The sequence below is a fragment of the Dipteris shenzhenensis genome, chromosome 17 (assembly GCF_047967505.1).
Source record: "Dipteris shenzhenensis isolate YYH24624 ecotype China chromosome 17, Dip_SZ_1.0, whole genome shotgun sequence".
Lineage (NCBI taxonomy): Eukaryota > Viridiplantae > Streptophyta > Polypodiopsida > Gleicheniales > Dipteridaceae > Dipteris > Dipteris shenzhenensis.
Genome location: NC_141612.1, coordinates 9758562 through 9777670, shown reverse-complemented (window position 1 = coordinate 9777670; position 19109 = coordinate 9758562).

Sequence of the window (19109 nt, the reverse complement as noted above, 5' to 3'; positions counted from 1 at the left end):
CCTCTTGGAAGCTTCTAGCGCGCAGACATATTGCTCCAACTGTTTGCCGCAGATGTTTGGTTCCAAGGGAATCCATGCCTCATCTTCTTTGGCATTACTCTCACACCCGTGATTTCTTGGGTCTGCTTGGGCAGCATTTGAGAACTAGATTTCCTAATGCTACCTTTGGAAAATTTTCCTAGATTTTTGGGATTCACCCACCCAGACAGGGATTTGATCTATTTTTCACTTGGGTTCACTACTATTGGGCACTCTAGACTCTATGAAAGGGTGAAAATCATAGTCTTTTGTGATCCTACTTTCTCTACTTTCTACTTTTGTTAGGTACTCCTTGCAACAATCTCTTTGATTGTCTGCAAACTCATTACATAGACTTTGATGTATACTTGTCATATAGTGAGATCTTCTGTTGATGTACTTTTGGCACATCCCTTTTTGGTATAGTTACTCAGTAATATAAAGTCTCAAAAATTTTCATTATAAAACAAGTATGTGTGCGCACGCTTTGTTCTCCTCCTCAGTGCAGTCTATTATACCTCTTTTTGTACCTTGGCCCCTTCTTTTCCTCCTCCCCTCTTTTGTTACTAGTTTTTTTTTTAAAGCAGAGAAAAACTTTTACTTCATATTAGATTCAAAAGTTATATCTTTGTACATAATCCAACCTTAAACCAAAAAGGTGTATAGACATGCAGAGGTACATGATCAGCAGTAGAAGCAATCGTAAAGGGGATAACAAGGGAAAGAACATTAATGCCAGGGCATCTCATGCATTTCCCATCTCCCTTGCCAATCCTCATATCTTTGACATTTGTCCAAGCAGCCTTATGTAAGATCAACCATAAAAGAGCAAGCATTTTATCAGAGACACTTTTCAACCAAATGCAGCTGAATCTTGCTTTCCATTTGAATTTTGAGTCAATGCAAATTCCATCTATCATTTAACACATTAAAGAGATCATCAATGTCCTTAGCAGGAGTAGGGATAGAAAAAAAAGAGGAGCTTCCAACCTAGCTAAATTCCCTATTATACACCAGGAAGGTTCCACCTTTCCACTATGTGTCTCCTACCCACAACTGAAGTCTATTCATGACTAGGTCCTGATGGTGGTTGTTGAGGGCGAATTCCCTTCTTATCTCAGGCCGTCTTCCATCTATACTCTTGTATGTTCCAAAGCTGTCCCCAACTCTGCAAACCTTTCTTGAATAAGTAACATACCATTAAGAAGTCCTCATCAGTGAGAGCAGAGCTTTTGAAAATTGTCGAGATCCTTATAGAGTCTAAAGATATAAATGCCCCTTTGCTTGAGAATACAATTTGGCATTTGATTTCCTTAAATGCCTTCCATAAGGACTGCCAGAGTGGGCTCTCTTTAGCTTTGTAGGGCTCAGGGTTGTAGATAGCAGACACGGTAGGATAGTTTTTCCAATTGAGGGCTCTCAGAGTTCTAAGATGGCTCACATTTTTGAGAAGAAGCTGAGCCCAGTCCCTTGAGGATGAAGAATATCTTTGATAACCCAGGTGGCAAAGAGCTTCCTAGCAGCTATTTCTATATCTATGCTCCCTAGACCACCTTCTTCTTTAGGTTTTATACAAGAGTTCCATCTGACCTTTGCTATCTTTTTACTCCCTCCCCAGAGGAAAGATCCGCATATTCTAATGAATCTCTCAAGACCTGCCTTGGAAGGGGACCAACAAGTTAGGTATAAAATAGCAATGGGATAATGCAGTGATTAAGGACAAGGCTTTTGCCAACTAAGTTAGCCTAGAACCCTTTCCATTTCTATCCATGAACCAGCCCCATCTCTACTTTATTGAAATGTCAAAACCCAAAGATATCCCCTGTAGTTTGAAAACAATACCTTGCTTGATTTTGTGACATTCCAGTTCCTCTAGGACATCTTGATCTTCTCCTCTTGAATAACGAAGTCCGATTCCACAATTTGTTATATGCCTCATCAAAATCAACATTGAGGAAACAAATATCCTACTTAGACTCCTTTGCATACTCACAACATTCCCAAATGTTAATTATGGCCTCTAATAAAGTGTCTCCCTTTGATGAAGCCTTTCTGCTTTTGGAGGATCCAAGTATCCATTCTTTTTTGAATTTTGAGAGCAATTGCTTTGGCAAAAATCTTGTAGCGACAGTTAAGCATAGTTAGAGGTCTCCAATTTTTGAGCTCCTCTTTATCTCCATTCTTAGGTATCACCTTAATGACACCGCCATTGACATGAGGAGGAAGGACCTCATCTTTGACACTCTCTTGCCAGAGGAGCAGAAGGTAAGGTCCAACTGTTTCCCAAAACACCTTATAGAATTATATTGGAAGTCCATCATCACCAGGGGTTTTACCATCCGCCATTACTTTGACTACTTCCTTGAGCTCCTCCAAGGTGAGGGGTTTTTCAAGGTAGACACTGTCAAAATTGTGCATAGTCCTCCCTCTAGCAAGTTTGCAGATGTCCTTGGCTCTATTCACCTCAGGAGAGTAAATTTTTGAAATATAATTGAATAAGCTCCACATTCTCTTCAAAGGAAGAAGCTAGAGTGTTATCTTCCTTTCTAAGTAAAGGTACTTCCTCATTTTCCCTTTTTCTTCTTATCAGTTTAAAGTATTCTCTAGTAGATCTATCAACCTTACCTGCTAACTAGTCCCTAAAGTACACTTAAGTATCATTCATGATAATTTGTTCTTGTCTTCTCACCACCTTTCTTTTTAGCAGAAGATCAGCCTAAGCTTGGGGATCCCCTTGCTTGGGAAGATTTTCCAAGCTGCTAATTGTATCCTACAACTTGTCCATTCTTCTAGCTCTGATTTTAGCCCTTTCCTTTCTAGCCCTTTTTAGCAGATCTTGAGTCTACTCAACTATTGTAAGCCAAGCATCAAAAGTAGTTCTAGCAATAGAAAAGGCACTCTGCCAGAGACTCTTGACATTCTCCTTAACACTTTTTTGTTCAAACACCTTGGGATCAGCTTTATACCAAGAAGGGACTTCTGACCCAGTCCAAAGTCACCAGTAAGAAGTACAGGTTTGTGGTCAAAGAGGTAGAGAGAAGAGAAATTTTGACTTTTACTAAAACTAACTTGACTAAGAAGACCCTGAGAGACATAAATTCTATCTAGTCTACCTTGTGCTCACATTTGTTTTACTCTTGCACCAAGTAAAAGTGCCTTTGACACCAGAATCTACAAGGCATAAAGACTCTTTGACCTCTTCCCAAGATGAGACCTCGCCTCCTATGATGACAGTTCCTTTCCCAAGCCATCTGTCAGCCATGTCTTCTACCATTTTGAAATCTCCTAGAGTAAAAGCATTGCCATCATCTATGTCCGCTAGAGACTCCCAAGTAGCCTTTCTATCCTGAATATTGTTTGGAGGATAAATAGAAATTAAATTGAAGACTTCTCTTTTTAATTAAACTTTTGAGCAAGATCTAAGGTGCATGAGAGACTCGTATTTGTGTTTGAAAAGAGACTCTCTATCTATGCAAATTCAAACTGGTGCAAGAGTTTTGAAGAACTTGCCAATTTTGTGCAAGTGACTCTTTTCACAATCCCTCTTGCAATCAACAATGGGGAATGAAATAGTCAAAATACAAGGAATTTCATTCCTACCCCAGGCTTGGTGTAGTTAAAGAAAGTAACTAACGATTGTAGAGGCATAAGTAAAAGAATGCTTCAAAAATTGTGTTGCTAATGCACATCTCTCTTTGTTTCATCTCTAACATCATGCATGAACCTTTTGTGTTTGGTGGGTAAGTATGGCAAACACATTGTCTTATGACATTATGCATACAACATAGTTTAGTGTGCCCATGCTAATTTCCTAGCTTCCTCAAGGTACCCTTCCCTTGCTTCATGATTGTGTCCCTTACTGTAAGTTACATCCCACAAGTAGCTCTCCCCACCCTCCATACCTTACTGCAAGCTACATCCCACAAGTAGCTCTCTCCACCCTTCGTTCCTTATCAGAATATGCTATCAGAGGTGACACCCTCTTGTCTCCTCTCATGTGTACATGATTGGTAAGGAGTTCTTGGCTTTCAAAAAGAGAGACATACGAACACATACTAAATATAGAGCTATCAGAAATGTTGCCATGGTTGTGTGCAAGTAATAGGAATGATGATTGACTGTGAAGTGTTGCTGACATCTGTACCATTGAGTGTGTTTCAAAGCCATGATTTGAATCGGGTCTTATAATCAATGATGAAAAAGCCCAAATTCTACAAAACTAGTCATATATAAAATGTCATGCCTCCATAAATCAATGCCCCAGTGTCCCCCATGTATAATGCAAGTGGAGTAGAGCATTTATACAAGGAGTGTCCCTGATGAAAACCAAGTACCAATGCCACTAACCCAAATGTCACATGTATTAATTTGTTGAGCATACAAGAGGGAGGTTCACCATGATTTCCCTCAGTGTGGTCAGTTGGTAGATGCTCCAAAGAAAATCAAGCATCCATGTAGCCATCTAAGATCAGAGGTGAAAAGAAAGTGAAGAATGTGGGTGGGGGAAAGGATAAAGTCCTTGTTCAAATTGGCTCAAGTGAAGATACTTCTCCTCTAACCTTTTTAGAGGCCTTGAGATCAAGCACAATCCAATACTGAATGCAAAACACCAACTCCTAAATGGTTTGGGGAGGATAAGCTATCAAAAATAGCAATTAATAAGTTAGGACACTACTTTAATAGTGATGAAACTAATGCCATCCTCCCTGTTAGTATCGAGATCAAATAGTGATAGCCATCTTAAATGGTGGAGTAGGATTGAGCATATTACTAAGCAATGCTAAGAGAAATGGGCAAGCCCCTAATTAAAGCCTCATCCTTGGTAGTAAATTGTTGATGGAAAAACTATGAGGCCGATGGGGATCCCCCTATATATTAAAATAAATACCTTTCATTTTGACCTTTAAACATTCATTTACATTGATGAAATTGCAACTACAACCTTTCCCTTATGAAGTGACTTTAGGATCCCCTTTCATGAGTATGCCAAGCTTGTCCATGATCAGTGCTCCAATTGCATCTATTGAAGAAAAGAAGATCAAATCTTGAAAATAGACTTGATCTCTTAGAAATCCCATCCCATGAGTGGCGACTCTTTCCTAATGAATTTGAGACTATTGGTTGGTCATCTTTGGTAAATGTGTTCCAACCATGTAAAGAGAGCCGAGTGAAGATGATGAAGCCACACAACATGCGTCGTCCCACTTTAAAAGTTTTATGATCCAAGATAGAGGGTTGTCCTTTGAGAATGCCAAGCGGTCAGCCAAGGGAAATAATGATGGTTCTTATTATTGGCTTGTGAAAGAAAATAACCTAGCAGACAAAGGCGAGGTAATGCAACCCATCTAAATTGCCAAGGATCTCATGTTGAAGGATGAGGAAGAGCTAGTAGCTTCCTCTGGGAATTCAAAAAATAATGAACAAAGTACTACAAAATGTATATGAATGCGGGATTCACATATGAGATTGAGCACATGGATTGGATTTCACCCATATTAATATCATGTGAGAAAAGAAAATCGTAAAATTTGGGGGTTTGTTGACTTTAAAAAAGTCAATCGCAACACCAAGAGAGAGCACTACCCACAACCTTGTATGGAACATGTGCTTGAAAGAGTTGAAAGGAAAATTTCCTTGATGGTTTTTCAAGATATAATTTGGTTTCTATATACCTGTAAGATCAACATATAATGACATTTGCAATAGATTGGGGGACATTTGTCTTTGCGGGGTTATGCCCTTTCTTTAAAATGTCAATCTAGGCGACCAATTGCAAAATTAATTGAGAACAGTTACATTGTTGATTTGGGGATTGACACTTTAGTCATCCTTTGTGATGATTCAGATACACACTTAGTGCAATATAAAGTGCCCCTCTTACTAGTGGTTCTCAGACCTCCCAAATCAGATGAGCCTATCTACAAGAAAGGGTGCATCATGCCTCAATAGGTGGAACAAGAAGATGGGTCCAAAAAGACGTGTTATTTGATCAAGGATACTACCAGGGGTTACAAAAACTCTAGGTACCTAAATGTCACACTGAAAACAAATGCTTTCCTCTACAAGACAGGCCCGCTATGCTAAAGAATGATGACCATCCATAAGACCAGTGCCATATTGGCGGGCTTGTAAGGGCTTACTCTAGGGATATGGCAACAATCAAGCATATTCTTGTACACCCAAAAAATCTCACCATCAGCCACCTCTTCCACTAAGGCAATCCAAGGGGATAATAGTGTGCATGTGGATAAGGAAGAATCTACTCTAAAACCAAGGATTTTATGAAGGAAGCATTGGGATTTGGGTTTCTTGGAGGGTCACAACTCTTATAGACACCTTCTTTGTCTTCAACATATGCCACTAATATAGTAAATCAAGTCTGGAGGCCTAACTTTTAAAAGTCCAAAAATGATGAATGTTGTGCTAATGTGGTTTTTAAAGCTAACTTTTAAAACTAGAGTTTAGTGAAAAAACCAAATACATGTTGAGACTACTAAAATACTTTGTATGAGTAATATTGTGCTAATGATGAATAATGTGCTAATTTGGTTTTCCAATGTAACTTTCAAAACCAAAGTTTATTGAAATAACCAAATACTTGCCGAGAACTAAAATACCTTCTATGGTTATTCAAACACTATATTTCTTAAGTAAAATTATAAAAAAGTCATAACAGAAGGATGGATTGCAAGTTACATTACAAAATGTCCAAGTAAAATTATAAAATGATCTTTTTCATTACATCAAAGGCAACTATTAAGATCTCAAATTACTTATGGTGTCAACAAAGATCTTTTAATAGTTACAAGAATGCATGCATATAACAACTCTCTATTTCAAAGGCGATGCATATTGTAACTATCTCATAAGAAATGAAATCCTCTACTTCTTGATTTGCCTTCTTTATTAATATAATTATAATAATATAAGAGGGCCAAAGAATTAGAGATTCTTTCTTGCAAAGAGGACAGTCTATTCTATGTCACTTGCGCATGGTTGCTAGATATGGCCCATAAAAACAAGCTCTTCTATAAGGTATATCAATAAATAAATTTATGAGATCTGCTCTAGTTGAATGAAATTTTTGTATTTCTTGTCTTCTCTCTTTATATCTCAATCTCCTCCTTCTCTTGCCACTTCTATATAAAAACCCTATCTGTGTCAATGGTTCTCATTCTCTCTTTCACTCCTCTAGATGTCTAGTGTTCTTAGCAATCAATCTAAAAATTCTCATGGCTTGCTCGACTTGAGATATACTTGCAAAAGGAGCCATATCCATTTGCAAGGGTGATAGAAAGGAAGTTTTATTTCTTAACATTGATGAGAGAAGAAAGCAAGGGCATTCGCAATGATGAGATAAATGAGATAGTGCACATATATAAGGTGAGGGGAAAGTAGAAGGAGGATGAGAGAAAATAAGTGCAAGCCATGTAGTGCACAACTATAAGGTGAGATGGAAATAGAAAGAGGAGAAGAGAAAGTGCTTTCATAGGGATGTAAAAGATTTTGAATAAAGTGATTGGGGATAGGATTGATATAATTGTTATATTCTCATCATGACTAATAAATTGGAGTGAAAGATTTAAATAAAGCTCTCTAGCAAATAGAAAGAGGAGAAGAGGATGAGAAAAAGTGCTTTAAAGGGGATGTGAAAGATTTTCAATAAAGTGATTGGGGATAGGATTGATATAATTCTTATATTCTAGTCATGACTAATAAAGTGGATTGAAAGATTTGAAATAAGTTCTTGGAGATAGGATTGATATAATGATTATCTCCTCATCAAGAGATAAGTTCGGAATGCAAGTTTTGAAATAAGTTCCTAGAGGTAGGATTGATATAACTATTATCTCCTCATCAAGAAACATTTAATATACTTAGAAAAACATGGAAGAGACATGCATATAAACCCTTTAAGTATGAAATCAAATCATAAATAATGTGTGTGCACATTAATGAGAGTAGATACATTACCATAAACTACAAACATGATCATACACATTAATAAGACACATTTAATATAATTAAAAACTATGAAAGAGACATTCATGTACACCCTTTAAGCATAAAATAAAACTCATAAACACAAAGAATAAAAAATCAAACTCATAAACAATGTGTGTACCATTAATGAGAGTAAAGACGTCAAGGTAATCTAAAAACAATGTACTTGATCATACACATTAATGAGAGCAAAAAAAAAATTGTTTTATTTCAATATATATTTTTTACATTGAAGTTTGAAGCTCATGCCTACCAAGCTCTTCAGTACAAGTACCTTGACTACGAGGTCTTGATTAATAGGACCATCTAGAGTTTGCGTAGTTAGAGGTGTAGGCTTGACACTGCCCCCTATTAACTCTTGTGAGGTTAGAGGCATAGGATTATCATTACGTCCTAGTAACTCTTTCCTGGTTTGAGGCACAAGCTCATTATTTCCTCTTGGTAACTCTTGTGAGGTTTGCAAGGCAAGTTCATCACTACTTCCTAGTAACTCTTTCTTACTAGGATCCTTTAGATCAAGCTTCAAGTTTTGAGATTCTAGCTCATCATTGCATCCTACAAGTAAGGCTTCCTTGCTTACCCCACCTTCTCAACTTTCATGTGCTTCAAAAGAGACTTTGGGTGGCTTAATGGGGACTATTATTTCTCTCTAAGACTTGCTTCCAATTCCATAGCCTTTCCTTTTCCTTTGATGTGATGGATTACTTCTTGCCTTTGGCCTTCCCATGTGATGAGTGTGACAACTTGACTCTTTTTTGTAATGGATCCCCTACATCTTTGTGCACAAGTCTTTATATTGCTCCTCATGGGATGTACAGCTATCATCCTCACCACATGATCTAGAGTTAGAATTATTTGAATCCATGGATGTTTTTTATGAAGGTATATATATCTATTAATATAAAATCTTGGCAAAGTTCATTGATATATATTTTTTAGTTTGACAATATTGATAGCATATAGCACATTTTTATATATTTTCTTTTGAATTTATAAGTAAAATATGTAAATCCAAAAATTTTCACATAAAAGTTTCAAATCCTGGTGAATGTTTCAAACATTTATTTTTATTAGGGCATACAAACTTTCGACACCAATATAAAAGTTTTGTTTCTTAATGAAACTAACATGAGAAAATCATCCCTATTTGAATCACTCTCTCACTTCTTTGAGTCTTTCAAACTTCAAAGAATGTAGTGCAATGGTAATAAATGTCAATGTACTCCACATGATATTTAGTATCGATGATATTTACATTAATACCCTGGTGTAGCAATTTTCCAATAGCGGAACCCATTTAGTATAGTGCTAACATCCATACATCATTCAATAATACTTTTGTGATATCATCTATCAAGGATGGGGATTCTTTGGCTTTTAATAGTCCACCATTGTTGCATTCACTTTAGGCTTTTCTTCCTCTTCACATGAGAGATCCAATGACTTCTAAGGACTTTAAATAAGAAAGGTTGCAAGACCTAAATGCCCACCTTCGAGGATGATCATGTCATGGTACAAAACTAGACCATGATATACTTTTGAAAGTAGATACCCAATCGCAGATGTTAAGATGGCATGTAAAAGATTCCTTTGTGCTTCTGTGATGAAAAGGACTAATGTTGATATCTTTTGGTCTACCAAAGGGCCTTCTATGATAAATCATATAAGATCAACTATCCTCGGCACTCTAAAGTCTTATAACGCATCCATGAAAAGCACACATGGCTTATCCCAAATCCCAATCATTAGTAGTCATTGTCATGAAGTGCCTTTGTATCAATGCCTTTGATGTATGCCGATTTGGTATCATCCTTTGACAATAAGATATCATAGGTGAAGCGAAAAGCAAAACTAGTTGATGTACCCTACATGGTGTGCTCGAGATCTTCTTCTTGGTCCCTCCATACTATGTCTCTATAACCTTTGGCATTTTGGCTCTTAGATCTTTGCATCAACATCCCATGATTTCACCCATTTTGTAGCCTAAGTCTTATCAACAAAATTGACAAGGGCGACATGCTTTTTTCTTGTCCCCATTAGCTATTCTATTAGCTAACCCCTCATTTGAACTCAAGAAAAATAGTAATGCAAAGAGAGCAACTTTAACTTTGACTATTTGGGTGGCCCTTTCATGGAAGTGGCTATGCTTGCCCTTCTTTCCAAAGAAGTAGTAACCACTAAGGAATTTTTAGCATATTTCCTTTGTTATTTTATCCCTCAATGGTGTTCACCAATTGATAGAAATCTATCTTATTATTATTTTATCCCTCAATGGTGTCCACCAACTGATAGACATCTATCTTATTATTATTCTATTCTGACCTATCGTATGCTTTGGTGCCTCATAGGATATCTTCCCTATTTCATACACAGTATAGACATCCATGATGCACTAAAACATTAATGCCTCATGAAACGCGATACAACTATAATCCGTATATATTTCAATGGGGTCTTCAAATATAGGGAATTTGGTTGCACATTGTTTTCTATGATGTTCAAGAATCAGTAGAAGTGACCCCACTTTTTCATAAATTTAGCTATAGGTCTCTTTCCCTTTATTGCTTGTGGCCTGCCACACTTGATCTCTTATCTTTATGAGGAATTTAGAAAGACTTGATCTTTTCTTCAACATACATGGAAGCAAATTCAATCTTTTTGATTCAAGAGTGTACTTATAGTCATCTTTAACTAGGCATATATAAGCGATGACTCATGAAAACTTTCCCATGTAATCATCAGGTGTCAAGTTTCCTTTTCAAGCCTCATTATAGGTAGTAATACAAGCTTCACAAAAATGTTTCCCAACAATGGGATCGAGTTCAAAAACCTACTCTTTACTAGCATATATCTCTTTCCCACATCAGTCCCATATTTTCTCTGGTATAAATCAACTCCACAAACTATGTCATTCCTTTGGAAGTCTTCAAAGGCTTAGAGAAACTCTCCATGCTTTTGAAATGTGACATCACACAATAGAGGATCATCTTTGCAAGCTCTCTTAAACATCATGGATGTAGAATGACATTGCCTACAAATGGCGCATTGGTTATCCTCATACCTTCATAGAGCTTGTGTGGAAAATGCTCATCGAACTTCCACTGATTTGGTGAACAATGAAGCTCAATCAATTTGCATATGGCCACACAAGATCAGGATGTTTCCCAAATGTAACCCTTTTCTCTATGAGGATGTAATTATGCCACGCTTACAAAAATGTCCAGATAGTAGGGAAGCTACAAGTGCATCTTTTTCATTTGCATCCTCTTCATATCCAACTCCTTGCCTACTTATAAATAAGCCACACTGAAATGGTCTACACATGGAGCAAGAGTTGGCTTGCTCTTTTTCTTTGAATAGCTGTTCCAGTCAAATCTATCGTGGGGTGATTCCTGTAGTTACAATCGGAGATGTTGTGGGTGGTATAACCTCAGAGTGAGATGCTATGGGTGGTACACTTTTTGGAGGTTGAATGGATAAAACCTTAGAGTGAGATGCTATGGATGGCATACTTGTTGGAGTTTGAATGGCTATTATCTAAGATATTGTAGGTACAATAATGCTTGGTAATGCATCCCATATTTTATTCAAAGATCCCAAGGCATCAAGTACTTCAAAAGATCCTTTTACTTTAGAATCTGGTATAGCCTTCAAAAAGAGCTTTTTGTCACTAATACATAACTTACATACTAAATCTTCATCACTCTTGCTTTTGCACACAACTTCCATGAGACCATCGTCTTGAACATCTATCCTTATGGTGGCTGGGCTAGTATTTCTTATCATCTCAACACTATATTTGGAGCTTGAGACACTCTCACCACTGAGCACCACAAAACACTTTGAATTTTAATCCAAATAGTGCCAACCATGGTCAATGTATTTCTTAATGGCCTTGCAAGCTTAAGACATTGCCATGCTTTCCTACAAATTTATATTTGGTTAAATTAGAACTCACTTAATCGAGATTGTACACAAGAGGGTGTCTAACTATCTAAAAATAGGTACCAAACCATCTACCTATGTTTTTTAAAGTTAGTAATCCCTCCTTTGCTAATGACTAGCCTAAGCAAAATAACTATCTTTGCATGAAATATAAGCCATTAATATAAGTCAAGGGATAATAAGACAGAGAGTTGAAAAGGAGGAGTTAATAGGACAACAAAAAAACATTTATTTTCTTAACTCTAAGTTATAAATTTTAAAATATATAAATTGATTCAAATTAGTACTATTTAAATAAATTAGATATTTAGAATTTTTACAAGTTTTACCAATGAAAGAGAATTGAATATTTATCTTTAATTTCATCTTAAATTTAAACAAAATTAACTTTTAAATTGAAATTATTATTTTTAAATTTCATTAAGGCATGGGAGGGAGGGGGTAGTGATGAGAGAAAGGTGGCAATGAGGGGAGTCTAGATTACAAAGTGGAAAGGGGATTAAACAGTGAGAGATGCGAGGCTAAGAGAAGACAAGAAAAAGGAATGTAAAGTTTTTTAAAAAGAAATATAATGAAACATTTTTAAATTATTAAAATTAAATTTTTAGATTTAGATCTACTAACTTCTTTAACGAATAAAATTACTTTTTTATTTTTTTTAAATAAATGAAATTTAAATTCAATTTTCAATTATGTTAAATTTACTTTTTAAAATAAATAAAATTTAAATTCAATTTTCAACTATATTAAATTTACTTTTTTAAAATTTGGACTTAAATTTACACTAAGTTTAAACCTAAATCTAAATTTAAAGACATATAAGTTTATCTTAGCTTACAATTCTAAAATAAATGTAATTATTGAAATAAAAATTAATTACAACTTAATTTTTATAAAATAAAATATTAAAATTAAAGTTGATTTTTTAAAATTAGATTTAGGGCTGGAGGGTGGGAGTATGGGGGTCAAGGGGGTTGGGAGTGCAATAGCAGGAGGGTGAGGAGGGGGATGGGGGGGGGGAGAGGAACATGAGTAAATGGGAGAGTGGATATCCCCCCTCCTCTCTCGCCTTCCCCCCCCAATGCATCACATGCGCAACCAGTTGCATGAGGAGGGGGGGCTAATGCCCTCCCCCTAACCACCATCCCTATCCCATTGCCCACTCGACCACCCTGCCATGCACTCGACTGCCTTGCTGCATCGTTGCCTTTTGGACAACCCGATTGGGATTGTCGTGAAGTGAGAGAGATAAAGAAAGAAATGAAGAAATTTTATCAAATCCTTTGAAAGATTGATGGGCCATGAGACTATGAGAAACCTCATACAAATGAGTTGAAAGGGTGGAGGTACTAAACAAGCATCAACACCCATGCTAAATGCTAAATGCTACATAGTCATAATAACATCAATGATACCATCATAACCATTAGTATTAGCATGATCATCTACATCATCACTATCATTAAATCATATCATATGTCCTCCCCTTCCCCCCCCCCCTTCAGGACAATGAGGGACTGGTAGCATTAAGTTAGAGATAGAATGATGTCGATTTCTTGTGGATGCAGTCCTGTGCGGTCTCTTAGTCAGGGCTCTATGTCCAACAAGGGCTAGATATCATGAGGTTAACTAGGTCATACATGAGATCTTCTATAGGTACACACATTCCAAACCTATTTGGAACCGAGTGAGCTCTCCTAATGAGGCTCAGCTTCTATAGAGATCATTATCTACACATTTTACAGGAGGGCCTTATTGTCCCCCGCCGAGGATATATGTAGATTCACCTACCCCATTCACTTAGAATCTTGGTAGGGCAGTTTCGGGTGTCTTCACATAGACTCTGCATTGAGAGTGGTAGGGCAAAGGGATACCTAGGGATAGGTGCATATGCACCTTATGTGGCCTTCACGAGTTTGAGTCAAAGGAGCACTTCATATTCATATGCCCATTGTACTATGAGATCTGATAGCATGTCTATTGTCTCTTTAGAGATAGATAGCCCCCTTCCTCTCTTTTTTGAACCAGAGATGCGTAGCTGCCATCATCCACGAGGCAGCCAGACATTGAACAAAGACACAAGAAGAGCACTCTAGTAGACTCTTCTCAAAGAGTTTTTCCAACCGGACCATACATATTCTCGCCTTCCAGACCTTCGACACGATCATGACCTAGAGCCAGTAATACAACGGACCATGCAGAGGATAGAGGCTCAGCTTATGCTTAGGGACATCCCCTCCATGTTTAGAGTTGGAGAACAACCAATAGTGGTCGTGCAAGAAATGGCGAGTCAATGCTATATTGGAAGGGAGGAGGTCTATCCATGTGGAGGCCTAGTCACTCAAACCGCCTATTTCTATGTGCATATCGACATCTTTGGTTGCCTATAGTAGTTGCTAGGGACATAGAAGTAACCATGGTAGTCTAAGATGTCCAAAAGTGCAATCCACATACCTCTTGAACTGATATAGATAAGTGATTCCCTGGAATGGATATAGTAGAGATGACCCGAACTCAGCCTGGATGAGCTGAAGAGGAACTGATGGCTAATTGCAAATCATCCACGATAGCATAAGAGAGAGAGAGAGAGAGAGGAGGGGGGCAAGGAGAGGATTGAAGGGGCAAATTGCAAGCTTTCGTGAGTCTACCTATGGGACCGACCCTTGCATCCGTGAGTAGGATGATGCCATTGGAGGGGCTACATTTGTCATTACCTTCGAGTGTTCGTCGTCCCCAGAGGGAGATTCTTCTGTAACTCTTTGTGGGGTGGCATTCGATTGCTGCGGAGTCCCTCGATTGGTTCTGGCAATACTTGTGTTGAGTCGGACCACCTGTGGCACTAGTGCGTATTCAGTAACTTGAGGCTGGTCTACTTCGTTCTGTTAGTCGGAAGGTTCTTATGGTGCTATATCTCGAGGAGACATAGGTTCTTGTGGTGCTGCCTTTGATGCCTTCAGGGTTTGCACTATCGACTTCTGGACCCAGGTGATTTTCTTGCCTTGGCCACCCAAGCGGGTGGTGTAATGTGTTGATTGAACTATTGGCGGTGTGTGGCAATGGATGAGATGGCAGAAGTGTGGGCGACCAGTGCATCTTTCTTCTAGTAGTGGATGGGTCTAGGAGCAGCTTTCTTGGGGCGATCGGAGCTATCGTTGTTGCTTTATTGTTCTTTGGGCATTATTTCCGATCGAAGTGGCATTGGGCACAGAGGATAGCATCTTGTACTTGCAGCTCTTTGATTTCTTGGGCGGAGGATGGAGGCATCGATCAAACATGAAATGGCATTGGTTTACCCCACTGCGGCAAGCTTTCATCTCTTTTTGAGCTGGGACCTTAAGTGGGGTGCTACTGGAGGCTGGGGCTTTTGGTCGGCCTTGCTGTGTCGATTCATTATCGTGGATCAGCATGGTCGGAGCCAAAGAGGGGGGGCTTGGTCCACATAGCGAAACTATCACCATTTGGCCACCATTGCTGAGCGAAGCAGTGTAGGTGCACCAGTCGATTTGACAGTTGATGGCATAGCACCAGGTTCTCCCTAGAATAATCTATTCTTCGATTGCTTCTGTCAGGAGAACATAAAAGCATATATCCATAGCTTGGCAAACAACCATTAGACTTAGATTTATATAACCCAGAGTTTGTAGAAGTTGGCCGTTTATGGCTCTTAAAGAAGCAACGGTGAGGGTTAGGGGTATGTGTAGCCTTTCCCATACCTCTCAGGAGAGGAAGTTGTGGCTCACTCCTAGGTCCATGTTGGGATATCTCAAGGTGTATGCCCCAGGCACACCTTGGTTTCTATGTGTGTGTGCTAGAGGCACAGTTAGGTGCCCATAAGCAGTGTTAGGTGGTAGATGCCACATAGGATGATTGAGAGATTCTAGGAGCTGATTGAGGAGATGATTGTGGAGCTCAGAGGTCATCAGTGATGAGTGATCATGTAAGAGGTGCCTACATATGGACCTCATCTTTGTTCATTCCATACTTAAGCATGCTCATTTTTTGTTCACTTCATGCTTTCCCTTTAGTTCCTCAACATGGTATCAGAGCACTATGATCCTCCTTGAGCCCATTTGTGCCACATCATCATCTTCTTCCTCACCTCCATCTTCCACCTTCCCTTCCAAAGTTGATTTTAGAAGTGAGAGTTCTCTTCAAGCTCGCATTCTCAGCTTCTCACCTTTCAGGAGAGTCTTCCCAAGGTCAGGGCAAATTTGTAGAACAAGCCATACATGCTATCTCGCCATTTTTAGGGTGGCATTGTCTCAGGAAGCTGCATCGACCTTCTTCCTAGTTCTCACTATGGAGAGCAACATTGGCAAAATCCTTTTAGAGGGAGCTAGACGACATCACGACTTGCTGCTCATCAAGTCTGAGCTCATTTGGAGCAACATTTAGGTAGATTTCATCAGAAAACCAATCCACGGTCCTTCTACAATGCTGGGCAACATGTTTATCTTCTGCACAATTCATTTCTGAGGGTGAAGTTCTACATGTTTACCTTCCTCTCTAGTGCAAAACCCCTCTGAGTTTTGGCCTCCACATGATGAATTGGAGCAGATTTTCGAGCTGCCTCTTTGGCCATGAAAGCTTGACTATGCTAGTCTAAGTTTGACTTTGGACAATCAAAGTTTGACAGGTAGTTTGACCAAGATTTATTTTCAGTCTGCTATGCTCATTTTCTAGCATCTACTTGGTCATCTTTTGCTTAGACATCTTGCATAAATGTTGCTCTGATTAATTGCCTTATGCTTTGACATTCACTTAAGACACATAGAGAAATCCAAGTCAAAGTATTCAAGTTGTTACTCTTTGAAAGATTATTTTTTATTGCTCATATTTCATTTGTAAGGCACTAGACACTGCCCTCGAGTAAGACCTTGCCATGGAAGCTAAGACCTTTTTTAAGAAGTTGGTTGGAACTAGTTTCCATACTTGGCAAACAAAAGCCAAGCTTATGCTTATGAAAAAGAAGATATGGAATGTTGTGAATGGAAAGAAGTCTACAAAAGAAAAAGCTAAAGACAAGAAGGACTACTTCAACAACAAAGCAATTATGCCTAAAGGAAGAACTCCATCAACAAATGAAGAAAATGAAGATTATGCTTTTTGAACCATCTCCATATATGCTCCAGATCTCTCTTTTTATGTTGAGTCAACGTACTCAGCATGGATAGTCCTCCAAAATGAATCAAATAAACTATTGTGTTCTTTGTAAACACCTATGGTCACCATATGATGTAGGCCATGTGTATGTGTTTTGCTCCATGGTACCTCCTGTAGACATTGTGTGCATGTACATGCAGGGGAGATAACCATTGGAAGGTCTTATGTATCCCTTTTGTTTACCTCACACCCTTGGGAACACTTGCTAGCATGAGATCCTAGCCATAGATTAATCCTTGACCACCATGAGATGGCATGAGAAACTATGGGACTAGATGAATCCTTGACATGGCCTGAGGCATTCCCTTGAGGGGGGGTTTGTTGGGATATCTCAAGGTGTATGCCCCAGGCACACCTTGGTTTCTATGTGTGTGTGCTAGAGGCACAGTTAGGTGCCCATAAGCACTGTTAGGTGGTAGATGTCAGAAAGGATGATTGAGAGATTCTAGGAGCTGATTGAGGAGATGATTGTGGAGCTTAGAGGTCATCAGTGATGTCAGTGATCATGTAAGAGGTGCCTACATATGGACCTCACCTTTCTTCATTCCATAATCAAGCATTCTCATTTTGTGTTCACTTCATGCTTTCCCTTTAGTTCCTCAACAGTCCACGAGTGCTTTGATGTGCATGCGTGGAACCTGTAGCTGAACAAGCAACCTAGCTGGCTCTACTGTTAGCTCATCTGTTAGTTGCACCTATTCAATCATTGCCTTAAGTAGGATCATTTGTCTACGCTGTCGAATCTTAGCATTACGAATTCTTGCTTCCTCAATGGCTTGGTGCTTCATCCTGGCCACCTTTGCCTTGAGTTATTTTTCTCTATGCATAGAGTTGAAGGGTGGAGAGAGTGAGTGGTCCATAGTATCTTTTTAATTTGCTCTCGTTTAGGTAGCCATCCATTTTTGTTCCATCTAGGGTGGCTATTCGGCACAATCCCTGGGGAGTGATTTCAGTGGTAAGGACCCATACCTTGGTACTTAAGCTTATGTTTGGTATTGCGAACACTGTATAGAAGCACCAAATCTCCTTCTGCCAAGTCCTTGTTCTTGAGATTGCGGTCAAACCACTTTTTATGTCGGGCCTTTTCTACCTAGAGAGAGTAGGTTGCACACAACCTTGTCTCTTTTAACTTTTCGAGGTCAACCAGCCGTTCACCTAGCGTATTTTTTGTGAGTCTTTCTTTATGTCCAGGTGGAGGCTAGGCACTACATACTCCATTAGCATTGTTGCCTCCACCCCAAAGGCTAACTTGAAGGGGGTACAACGTGTTGCCACTTTGTAGGAGGTCCTGTAGGCCCATAAAGCTGCTGTGAGTTTATGCTCCAAGTCGGTATGACTGGCTTCTACTGTACATTTGATGATCTCACAACATGTTTTGTTGGAGCTCTTGGTCAAGCCATTTGCTTTGGGGTAGTATGGCATTGACTTCCTATGAATGATCATAAACTCGCTCGTCATCAGGATTGCTATGGTTTCATTGAGGAAGTAAGTTCCCTTTGATCAGTGTTCCCTTTGTCTTTCACATCCTTATAGGGTTTATCTCTTTCCTTGGCCACCTGCATGCCCACATGCTTCATTTGTTTCACATGGGATGGTTCTCTCCTCACAGAAATCCCGACATTGAGCACAATAAGATCTCATGGTCTCCATTGAGCACGTAATTAAAAGTGGGTTGGCGGCTTGCCCCATTCCCCTCCTAGAAAGTAGCGTGCTCAAATGGGAGATGCCTGTTTCTTGAGCTAGGCACATTTTCTCCATAGTGAGCTCAAAATCAAATGTATCTGCACTTGCCCAAAAACATTACTACGTGGAAATTGTGACCCAAAAAGGAAACAAGAGGATTGAACTGTCCCGCTAGGGAGAAACAATCCCTGAGATGAGACCATCATCCTTTGGCGATGGACATGAGGCAAAAGAGCCCAACAGTGCACCTCATGGAAACTGCTCTCCCAACAACTGAACCCCACTCACGCAATGGA